A 10,321-nucleotide genomic window follows, 5' to 3' on the forward strand; every position below is an offset into this window, starting at 1 on the left:
TTTTTTTTTTTTTTTGTCTTTAAAAATCTACTTGTGACTGCTGCTAATTCAAGGGTATATTCAGGGCAACTTGAGTCTATGCTTCCAGGTTGCAATCCACAATTTTAGTGCAAATAACTCTCTACTTATATTAACTTTACCTCAGCATCTTCTTTTTTGGTCAACAGACATAAATTTAAAATAAAATTCCTGTGACTCAAGAAACCAAGAAAGTCAATTTTCATTCAAAAGTTTCCACTAACATTGACTTTCTTCAGCTTCTCTTTTTAACATATAAATGAGAAGAATTGTACAGCCTTCCCAGCCTAAGGAGTTCAATAGAAGAGTGCATACAACTGAGACTCACGAAAACCTCAATCATAAGTGAAAGGTGAAAAATAAATAACCCCCCTCTTGCAGAAGAAGACAGCAAAAAACATGAGATTCTTAAACTTTTATCTAAATGAAGAGTTAAAAAATCTCAGAAATTCACAAATAAACTTTCACATATTTCTGGCCTGAATACATGTCACCTGAATACAAATTTTTTATTGACAATGATTATTCTACTGGGTAAGAAATCAGAGATAAATAACACATTTGAGCTAGATATAAAACATTTAATTTGCAACCTGTTGTATTGTAGATATGTATGGTAAATTGGGATGGAGTTTTCCAACAGACAATTAGATATTTGTGTTTATAACTTAAACAGGTTTGAAGTGCAGCTGTCCATCAATGGGGTATTACATCTAAGGCCATTTGAAGCCATGAAAAGTAGATGGCAAGAATTCGCTTTCAAAAATTGGTACACATTCTGATAGACTCTTCAACTAACAAAACTGGAAAAAGTGGATTAAATTAAAAACAGAAGAAGGAGCAAGGAGAGAATATATTCCTTAGAATTTGAAAGGGAGTTATCACGGTAGCTATAGAAGAGGGCTTCTGTATGTGACTTGTGATTTTATTTTATTTTATTTTATTTTTTTATTATACTTTAAGTTCTAGGGTACATGTGCATATCGTGCAGGTTTGTTACATATGTATACTTGTGCCATGTTGGTGTGCTGCACCCATCAACTCGTCAGCACCCATCAATTCATCATTTATATCAGGTATAACTCCCAATGCAATCCCTCCCCCCTCCCCCCTCCCCGTGATAGGCCCCGATGTGTGATGTTCCCCTTCCCGAGTCCAGGTGATCTCATTGTTCAGTTCCCACCTATGAGTGAGAACATGCGGTGTTTGGTTTTCTGTTCTTGTGATAGTTTGCTAAGAATGATGGTTTCCAGCTGCATCCATGTCCCTACAAAGGACGCAAACTCATCCTTTTTATGGCTGCATAATATTCCATGGTGTATATGTGCCACATTTTCTTAATCCAATCTGTCACAGATGGACATTTGGGTTGAAAGGGAGTTATCACGGTAGCTATAGAAGAGGGCTTCTGTATGTGACTTGTGATTTTAGATAGGGAATTTCAGCTGTAGTCATCCAATGGTCTAGCAGAAAGGAAGCAGAGAAGGTCCTGCCAACCTTCCATACCCTGTCAGTGCATCCCTTTGGCAAAATCTAACGGAAAGCCTTGCTCATGAAGTCTGTAGTATCAACCTGTTTAGCCACCAAGAAGCTGTGAATCTTGTAAGACTCTTAAAGAATATTCAGAAACAAGGAACAACAACAACAACAACAACTCTCTCTATATATATACTTTTTGATGAGAAGAGCCATAACTCATTGGGCAAATAAAATGGTGGTAGGCCATCAAAGAATGACATTTTAAGAAGTTAAGAGTTTAAGAACTCTATTAGTCTGTTCTCATGCTGCTAAAAAAGGCATAACTGAGGCTGGGTAATTTATAAAGGGAAGAGGTTTAACTGACTCTCAGTTCCACCTGGCTGGGGAGGCCTCCCAATCATGGCGGAAAGCAACAGAGGAGCAAAGTCATGTCTCACGTGGTGACCAGACAAGAGGGCTTGTGTAGGGAAACTACCCCCCCCCCCTTTTTTTTTTTGGTAGTAGATCTACTTTATTTATTTATTTATTTATTTTTTATTTTTTATTTTTAATTTTAAACCTCTTTATTGATCTTAACATAGAATAAAATTCTCCTCTTTAAAGTATACAATTTAATGACTATTAGTATAGTCACAGAGTTAGGGAATTATTATCACCAATATCTAAGTTTAGAACATGTTAATTGCCACTAGGTAACCATTTAACCATTAACAGTCATTTCCCTATACCACCCACAGCCTGGGCACACAATAATATGCTTTCTGACTCTATCGATCTATTTTGAACATCGCATGTAAATAGAATTTTGTAATATGTAGGCTATTGTGACTGGCTTCCTTCACTTAGTGTGGTGTTTTTTTTTATTTTTATTTTTATTTTTATTTTTTATTTTTTATTATACTTTAAGTTCTAGGGTACATGTGCATAACGTTTATATCATGTATAACTCCCCAATGCAATCCCTCCCTCCTCCCCCCTCCCCATGATAGGCCCCAGTGTGTGATGTTCCCCTTCCCGCGTCCAAGTGATCTCATTGTTCAGTCCCCACCTATGAGTGAGAACATGCGGTGTTTGGTTTTCTCTTCTTGTGATAGTTTGCTAAGAATGATGGTTTCCAGCTGCATCCATGTCCCTACAAAGGACGCAAACTCATCCTTTTTTATGGCTGCATAGTATTCCATGGTGTATATGTGCCACATTTTCTTAATCCAGTCTGTCACAGATGGACATTTGGGTTGATTCCAAGTCTTTGCTATTGTGGCACTATTCACAATAGAGAAACTCCCCTTTATGAAGCCATCAGATCTCATGAGACTCATTCACTATCATAAGAACAGAAATGGGGAAACCACCCCCACAATTCGATTATCGCCACCTGGCTCTGCCCTTGACCCATGGGGATTATTACAATTCAAAGTGAGAGTTGGGTGGGGACACAGCCAAACCATATCAATACCGAATTAGCTTTAATTACTGATTCAGTGATAGTGCAGCATTCAGTCTGTGAAACAGAAAGGCGCTTTGCTGAGCAGAGCAGGGGTGGTGGATCTTACAGGCAGAAAAGACTGAACGAAGGCGAAATGAGGAACAAGAATTGTTCCTTTGAATTGGTGGAACTTTGAATTGGTGGTTGAAAGTTACTTTCCTGGTATGAATTAATGTCAGATTATCCAGGCTTCTTATAACTACTTGCTGTGAATCTCCTGTTTTCTTCTGGAAAAATAGACCCATTCTTAAATTCTGTTTGATTCTGTGGCATTTAGCATAAGTGACCCCATTATGATTTGTCTGTCAGGACCTTGTTGAGGATCTCAGTTTAAAACCATGGCTGCTATTTATTTTATTTAAGGCCCCCTTGTGAAGGTGAGTTCATGATCCACAGAGTGAGCTCTTTCTGGGGCACAGCGGTGGCCCGTCCAGAAAGAGTCCAGAGAGTAGCACCATGAAGCCGGCCCTAGCTGCAGGTGATGCACAGGAACTGTGAAGTAGAAGTAATCTGGCTTCGCTCTCCCCAGAAGAAAACCAAAAACAAATATTTAATGCCAAGATCGTCACCAGCAATATCCTAGAACTCAAATCTGGAAGCTGAGAAAGTATCCAGGGGCACAAAGAGGTTAAAAACTCAAGAGAAAATGGTAATAGAAATAGAATTCTCTATCCACAATGCTCCCCTCCCAATCTACCAGGCACCATGCACAGAAAATTCCTCCTGGACTTATGGCTTCTGCTCTGGAAAAAGTGAAATTGGGGCTGACAACTAGCTTCCCCATCATTTTGGATTTCCTTGCAGAAAAACCATTTCTGTCTCAACCCATGAGAAGCATTCCAAATGTGTTTAGGTAGAAAACCCCTACAGGCAGCTGTGAAGAATGAGAACAGCAAGAACTAAAAAAAAAATCAGCTTATAAAACCCTGATCTTTATCTTAGTGAAAGGAGATGCTAAATCACAGTGTCTATTTACTAGCACTATGCTATAGGAGGCATGTTCCATAGGTCTTCTGGGCAGGCACCCACACCAGCCTTTCCACATATCCATTTTGGAATTTCCCCCCTCCAGGATGGGCAGTGCTCTTCATGTTTGCAAGAGCCAGGGCTAACACTGACTTAAGGCACCGTCAAGTACTGATAAGGAAACAGTGATCTAAGACTAAGGGGACTCACAGGCAACTGCAAAGAACTTCTAATATACATACCTTCAAAAGACCTAAACAAGCCAGACAGCAAATACTAGAATAAATAACTAGAATACCTCTTAAGTGTGAAGCCATAGACATATATCTACAATAAACAATAACAAACAGGGAACCATGACCTCCCCAAAGGGGGGAAAAAAAACAGGGAGCCAGTGACTAACCATAAAGAGACAGTGATGTGTTAGTTTTCAGATCAAGAATTCAAAAAGACAATCCTCAAGAAACTCGGCAAACTCTAAGACAACACAGAAAAGCAATTCAGAAATGTATCAGGTAAATTTAACAAGGAAATTGAACAATTTAAAAATTAAACAGAAATCCTGAACTGAGAAATTAATTTATTGAACTGAAAAATACATTAGAGGTTTTCAATAACAGAAAGGATGAAACAGAAGAAAATTCAGTGACTTTGAAGACAGGCTATTGAACAATATACAATCAGAAAAAAAAGAATGAAGAAGAATAAGGAACATCTGGAAGATATAAAGAATATATTCCTTGCAAAGCTCAGAATAATTAGCACTAAAGGGAGAGTGGAGAAAGAGCAAGGGGGTAGAAAGCTTATTAAACAAAACAGTAAGAGAAAACTTTTCAAACCTAGAGAAAGTACAATTATTCAGGAATAGGAAGGTCACACATCACTAAACAGATTCAGCCCAAATAAGACTGTCCTGAGGCATATGATAATCAAAAGCTCAACTATCAAAGACGAGGAAAGGATTCTAAAATAAGCAAGCAAAAAGAAGTCAGTAATACATAAACTACCTTTAATCTGGCAAGAGACTTCTCAGGAAAAACCAGACAGGGCAGGAGGGACTAGGATGAAAGATTCAAAGTGCTGAAGAAGAAAAAAAAACCTTTCAAGAAGAAATGCTGTATCCAGCAAAGCCTTTCTTCAAATATGAAGGAGAGACAGTCTTTCTCAGACAAAAAAAAAAAAAAAAAAAAAAATACCAAGGTAATTCATCACCACTGGACTTCTCTTACAAGACATGCTAAAGAGAATTTTTTGTCTAAAAGAAAATGATATAAATGTACAAAAAGTAAACACTTGAAGGTATAAAACTCACTGACAAAAGTAAATATACAGAACCAATACTTTAACACTGTAATTATGGTGCGTAAACCACTCATATCTCTAGTATGAAACACAAAGATGAATCTATCCAAAAATAAAAATAACTATGGAAAACTGTTAAGAGATAGTCAATATACAAAGATGTAAATTAAGACATAAAAATGTCAAAATAGGGGAGATAGAGTTAAAGTGTAGAGTTTTTGTTATTTGTATGTTTATTTATGATCAAAGTTACTTGTCATCTGTTTAAACTTACTTATTATATCCATAAGATTTTTTTTGTAAGCCTCATTGTAACCACAAAGCAAAAGTATATATATGCATATATATTTTAGCGTATAATAGATACACTAAAACCAGAAATAAACTCTCCAAAACAATAGATTAAAATATACTACTAGAGGAAACAACCACAAAGGAAGAAAGGAAGAGAGAAGTTATAAAACAACCAAAAAAAAAAAAAATAACATTGCATGTATTGCATGTAAATATACTAAATGTTCCAATTAAAACATGTAGAGTAGTGGAGGAATAATTAAAAAAAAAAAAAAAACAAGAAAAAATACATGCTGCCTAAAAGAAACTGAAATCACATACAGTGACACACAGACTAAAAATGCAAGAATGGAAAAAGATATTCCAAGCAAATAAAAACCAAAACAATAGCAAGAGTAACTATACTTTTATCAGATAATTTAGACTCCATGTCAATGACCATAAAAAGATGTAAATAATGTCACTATATAATGATAAAGGGGTCAATTCTGAAAGAGGATATAAGAATTGTAAATATATATGGCCCAACATCAATGCACACAAATTTTTAACAAAATCATTAATAGAGTTAAATGGAGAGATAGACCATAATACAGTAATAACTGGGAACTTCAACACCCCACTCTCCGTAATGGATGTTCATCTAGATATAAGATCATAAGATTAATAAAGAAACATCAAGTAAACAACACGTTGACCAAATGAACATAATGATGTTTAGGAATCATTTTACCCAACTGCTGCAGAATATGCATTCTGCTCATCAGCACATGAAACATTCTTCAGGGTAAACCACACGTTTGGCCACAGAACAAGTCTCAACATATCCAAAAATGTTAAAATGCTATCAGGTATCTTTTCTGATCACAATGAAATACAATGAGGAACTTTGGAAACTATACAAATACATGGAAATTAAAACACATATTCCTAAATGACCACTGGGTCAATGAAGAAATTAAGTCAGAAATTTCAAAATTTCTTGAAACAAGTAAAAATGGAAATACAATATTCTAAAATCTATGAGATACAGCAAAAATAGTGCTAACAGAGATGTTTATGGCAATAAAAGCTTACAGTAAAAAAGTAGAAAGATTTGACACAACCTAATTTTGCACCTCAAGGAATTAGAAAAGCAAGAACAAACCAACCCCCAAATTAGTAGAATGACAAAAATAATAAAAATCAGAGCCAGTGAAACACAGTGGCCCATGTCTGTAATTCCAGCACTTTGGGAAGCCAAGGCAGGCAGATCTCTTGAACCCAGGAGTTCAAGACCAGCCTAGACAACATAGGGAGACCCCTGTCTCCACACACACAAAGTATTAATTAGTTAACTTGGTGTGATGGTGCACACCTCCCAGGCTCAAGCATTTCCCTCACCTCAGCCTCTCTGCTATGCAAAAGCAAAAAAATAAAAAAAAAATCAGATCAGCTATAAATAAAATGGACACACAAAAAACCAAAAAAAGAAAGGTTTGCCTTCAAAAAGTCCAGCAAAATTAACAAACTATTAGCTAGATTAAGAAAAAAGAAAGAAGAATCAAGTAAAATTAGAAATGAAAGAGAGAAATAAGTGATACCACAGAAAGACAATTGACCATTAGAGACTACTATGAATAACTATACACCAATAAATTGGAAAACCTATCAAAATAGACCAATTAATGGACACATACAACCTATTAAGATTGAACCATGATGAAATGCAAAACCTGAACAGATCAATAATGAGTAATGAAATCAAAGCAGTAATAAAAAGTCTCCCATCAATATAAAGTCTAGGACCTGATAGCTTCACTGTTGAATTCTACCAAACTTTAAGAGAAGAATTAATATCATTTCTATTCACACTATTCCAAAAAATCAAAGTGAACAGAATACTTTTAAACTCATGCTATGAGGTCAATATGACCTTGGTATCAAAACTAGACAAGTACAGAACAAAGATGGAAAACTACAGGCCAATATCCCTAATAAACATAGATGCAAAAATTAATTTAAAGTACTAGCAAACTGAATCCAACAATACATTAGAAATATTATTCACCATGATCAAGAGGGATTCATTTCAGGGATGCAAGGATGGTTCAACACATGCAAATCAATGAACATGATACAATCATATTAACAGAATCAAGGAAAAAAACAAATCATCATTTCAATAGATGGTAAAGTAGTATTTGACAAAATTCAACATACTTTTATGATACAAACTGAACAAGCTGGATATAGAAAGAACATACAGAAATAAAGGACGTATTTGACAAACTCACAGCTGACATCATAATCAATGGGGAAAATTGAACTTTTCCTCTTAAGATTGGAAACAAGTCAAGAATGAATATGTTCATCACTTTATTTAACATAGTATTAGACGTCCTAGCCAGAGCCATTGGACAAGAGAAAGAAGTTAAGTGCACCTGAAATCGAAAGGAAGAAGTCAAATTATGCTTGTTTGTAGACAACATGATACAAACACTCTACCTAAAAACTGTTAGCATGTATAAACAAATTGAAAAAGCTGTAGGATACAAAACTGACATAAAAATGTATTGCCATTTATACATGCCAACAATGAACAAATGAAAAATAATAAAGATAGCTATTTCACTTACAATAGCAACACAACATATGAAATACTGTAGAATAAATTAAATCAAAGGAATGAAAGTTATCTCCAAGGAAAATTATAAACACTGATTTAATAAACTGAAGACAATACACAAATACAAACAAAAGACAGCCTATGTTCATAATATTGGAAGAATTAATATGTTAAAATGTCAACACTACCAAAAGGGCTCTACCGATTCAATGCAATCTCTACCAAAACACCAATGACATTCTTCACAGAAATAGGAAAAAAAAAACCCTAAAATCTGTATGGAACCACAAGAGACTCTAAGTAGCCAAAGCAATATGAAGCAAAAAGAACAAAGCTGGAGGCATTACACTACCTGACTTCAAAATATACTACAAAGGTATAGTAACCAAAGAAGTATGGTATTAGTATTAAAACAGACATGTAGACAATTAAAAAGAATAGATGACTAAGAGATAAATCCATGCATTTACATCCAACTCATTATTGACAAAGCATGAAGAAAGGACACTCTCTTCAATATATGGTGCTGAGAATACTGGATAAGCATATGCAGAAGAATGAAGCTAGATTCCTTTCTCTCACCATATACAAAATTCAAATTAAAATGGACTGAAGTCCTACATATAATACCTAAACTATGAAACTTCTAGAAGTAAACATTGGGGAAACACTTCAGGTCATTGGTCTAAATAAAGACATATAGAAGACCACAAAAACATAGACAACCAAAGATAAAATAGACAAATGGAAGCCATAAAAAGGAGACTATGTTATTTGCCACAACATAAATGGAACTAAAAGACATTTCACTAATAAGGCATATGTGGAAAGAAAAATATTGTAGAGTCCAATATAGATGTGTAATATTAAAAAATAAATACACAAATATAGAGAACAAAATACTGCTTATCAAGGGCAGGGGGAGGTATGGAGAGGAAATGGGAGGATGTATGTCAAAGGTTATGAAATAGCAGCTACATAGGATGAGTAAGTTCAGAGATCTAATGTACAACCTGAGAACTAAAGTTACTATAATTGAATTATGTTAAGAATTTTTGTTCAATAAGTAGATTTTAGCTGCTCTTGTCACACACACAGGAGTAACTGTGTGAGATAATAGATATGTTAATCTGCCACACTATGTAGCCATTTTACTATGTGTATGTATACCATAACATCACATTGTAAACCTCAACTATACTTTCTTTGAGCAAAAGTATATATTTTTTGTAAAAGACAAATACAATCGATAACCAGTGAAACTGGTAGTGAAAAACAACAGAAATTAGTAAGTGTGCATCATGACAGATCTTGCAAATATTAAAAAAGGAATATTATTTACAACATTGTCTACTATGTTTGAGAACATAAATGGACAAATTCTTAGATAGTTTACAAAACTGACAGAAAAAAAAGAATGCTAAGTAATTCTATATATATTAAAAATAATGAAACAATATTTTTAGAAATTCCTACAAAAAACTTCGAACCCAGATGACTTCATTAATGAATTATGGCAAATATTTAAAAAAGAAATGTAGCAATCTTAAATACTTTTCTGAGAATAAAGAAAATAGTATTTCCAACTTGTTTTGTGAGAAAAATCTGTCAAGGCCATTATAAAAGAGGTAAGTAGTATATTATCTTTTTGCATATAGATAGATACAAACCCTTTAAAAATTTGCAGACATTCAGCAAACTATACAAAAAGAAAATAAATTACGACCATGGTTGAATTTACTCTAGGAATATGAAGTTAGTCTAATATTTGAAAATCAATTGTTGCAATTTTCTATATTAACAGAATGAAGGAGAAATATCACTTCAATACATACAGAAAATCAAATGATGAAATTAAAAAGTCATCAACGATAAAATCTCCTAGAATCCTGGGGATAAAAGGGTTCTTCCTTGACACACTAAATAATATTTACTAAACACCTCCAGCATGCATCATACTTCATGGTGAAATATTAGAAGAATTCCCTCTGAGACTGGGAACTAGATAAAATGCTTACTGTGAACTGTCAAAGTGGAAAGGCAAAATGAAAAACAGTTGAAAAGTATTAAGAATTAGGGCATTAATTATCCCATTCTATTCAGGTTTCCAGATATATGAAGAGTAATGATAAAGAAATGTAAAAAGTGGTAAAGTGATGCAACACTGT

Source organism: Trachypithecus francoisi, unplaced genomic scaffold (assembly GCF_009764315.1).
Source record: "Trachypithecus francoisi isolate TF-2019V2 unplaced genomic scaffold, Tfra_2.0 Lachesis_group13, whole genome shotgun sequence".
Classification (NCBI taxonomy): Eukaryota; Metazoa; Chordata; class Mammalia; order Primates; family Cercopithecidae; genus Trachypithecus; species Trachypithecus francoisi.